A 2,764-nucleotide genomic window follows, 5' to 3' on the forward strand; every position below is an offset into this window, starting at 1 on the left:
GAAACAGGGAGTTGTTAGCACTCTCTTTGCATAATGAGTTTCGTTAGTCCTTCTTTGTTCCTGGCAGTTTCTGTAGTCAGGAATCTGATAGCCTATTGTCCTTGTTTTGCAGAGTTCAGACAATGGCAGGTGTGAAATCCATTAGGTGAATTGCTTAGCCATGTCTCCTGGTAATCCATTCAGAGACTTCTAGAAACTTGGCAAATTTGTAGGTTGTGACTCCTGCAGCCATTTTAAAACTCACTATCTTTGCAATTCTAGCTACTCTCTTTCCTTTTTAAGAACAATTTCAGGTACTTCACCAGCCAATGAACCTAACAATTAATATTCCACATTGCACACAACGCATCGCTGTGACATTCTAGATTTTGTAAAATAGGAGCATAGAGTACAAGAGTAGAAAGAATATGTTCGGCCAAGAATGCACCTCAGAAAATCCTTATTGAATGCAAGTAGAATGATGAATTCCAATTAGAAATCCTGCTTTATTACTCAAGTTGCATTTTCATATGTGCCCTTTTACTGCTCAAATATGTGCAATGCACAAGCCAAAGCATACACGCATGCCAGAGTCACAAAAAATCATTTGCTATCTGTATTCAGTATTTTTATTTGCCAACCTTGTCCTACCAAAAGTTATCACCATCAGTAATTTCAACATTGCATATTACAGGCAATATTATAAATTATCTTTGTGTGGCTGTCCTATATAATAACTAATATAGTTAAATATCTGCATGAAGACCACTTTGGAATCTGGCTTTATCATGACACAGCCTCAGATCAGATAATGATGTTTATTTTTTGTGCAGCAGAATGAAAGGGATCACGACCCTAAATGAAAAGCAGTAGCAAATGAAAATTGCTGTTCAACGTCCAAGTCCATACCAAAACAATTTTGACAAAAATGAATTATTAGTAATGTATGGGCCAATGAGCTGGGAGACTTGGGGAGGCCAGGCACACAGTTATCAGCTCCATGGGCAAAATTGATTGACAGCCTCTAGAAATGACTATTGGAGACAGATGGAAGAAAGTGTGAAAAGAAACAGTGGGAAGAAGCAGATTTTAGTACCTCATAGCCAAAAACCAGTTGATCTTCAGGGGAACATTGACAGGTTGGTTATAAAATCCAAAAATTCTAACGCGATTGCCCTCAAGATTACTGGCTAGTCCCACGCTGGGGTCAAAAGTGTGAGATAACCCTACTTCAGGCAGCAGGACCTAGGGTGACATATTGCCAGTGGCAGCCAATTAAGGACAGCAACCTGCCAGTCACTCAACAGACTCAGCTGCGCCACCACTAGCATTGGCCATTGCTGAGGCTTCAACACCAGGGAGACAGTGCTTTAATGGCCAAGCACTCTCAAAGTCAGGTAAGGTTGGGGGATGACAGGGCCTGGCAGCCAGGCCCCTGTGATCAGGCTGGCAGAGGGAGGGGTGGGGTTTCTCAGAGCACTGGCAATGACGTTGCTGTGAAAGTGACCATTGCCTTGGGGGCCATGGAGTGCCCAGGAAGTAGGCACACCCCCCCCCCCCCCCACCCACCCCGCCGCCGCCAACAGCCTCATCCCCAGAATCTGCTGGGAAGCTGCCAGGTTTCACCTGGTAGCCTCACCACATGGCAGCAGGCCTTCCTGATGCAGGCAAAAATGTCCACGAAGGTAGGAAGTCACCCGAGTGGCTTAGTTGGCCTCATTGCGGGTGCCCAAGCCACCAATCTTCCTGCTGCTGGGAATATAGCATGGCGCAGGAAGGCATTGGGCTCCCCCCCATCAACAGCCTCCCCTGATACCTTCCCCATCATCCACCATGTTGCCAGCCCTCCCGCCTCCCAGCCTCTCCCCAAGGGGCCTGAAAAATTCAGCCCTTTGTAACAGGAGAAATGAAAAATATTCTGTTTGAGCTTCAGAATTGATGCCATTGTAATCTCTCTTTGCTCTCCTGACCTGACCATGCACAAGTACTATATTTTCAGAGAAAGGATCTGGCCATTTGTGCTGTGACAAACTGACAAATATTCTTAACTGAATAGAGATCAATTGAAAATACTGAATACTTTCTACCAATAGCTTATGATCATTCTAATCACTAAGATTAATGGTGTTATTTTTAAATAAGCTGTTAAGGAGCTGTTTCTGCTCAGCTTTTATATTTAATTGCATTCTAGATAAATTGTTGTTCAGCTATTTCTCTGAACCTGTCAAGTTGCAGGTATTTGAACCTCTTGGCATACAATTAAAGTTGTTATTGATTTAATGATGAATTGTTACTGGCAAGCCTAGGAAGATAGTGAATACTGCTCACCACATTGCAACAGCTGTAACAATTTTAAGCTCTAGTTAGTTTCTTTTTAAATACTTGGTTAGCCAAGCACTAGCTATTCTGTCAGCTCTTCACCTATGTTAAAAGTGAACGATCTTTTTGAATGTTGATGAGCAGATCGAAATAAAGCACTAAAATATCCACATAAAGAATTCTGATGTCACCAGGGTGAGGTGCAGACGCAGCGTATAGATCAGAGCTGCGGCCTCACACAGCATCCTTCGGTGCTACAGACCTTAAGAGTACAGACAAGTTGTCTTTCAGCGCTGCCTGAGGACTCTCCGAAGTACATTTTATTCAAGGTCTCAGTAAATCAGTAATTGTTCATGGAGGAACGTGGTTCATTACGTGAAACACACACCAGTATAAACCTCAACAAATCTGATCTTAAGCTGACAGCTTATTTTCAAGCACTGCACTGACCACTCAAATATTTGTG

This window comes from Carcharodon carcharias, chromosome 9, assembly GCF_017639515.1.
Source record: "Carcharodon carcharias isolate sCarCar2 chromosome 9, sCarCar2.pri, whole genome shotgun sequence".
In the NCBI taxonomy this organism is placed as follows: domain Eukaryota; kingdom Metazoa; phylum Chordata; class Chondrichthyes; order Lamniformes; family Lamnidae; genus Carcharodon; species Carcharodon carcharias.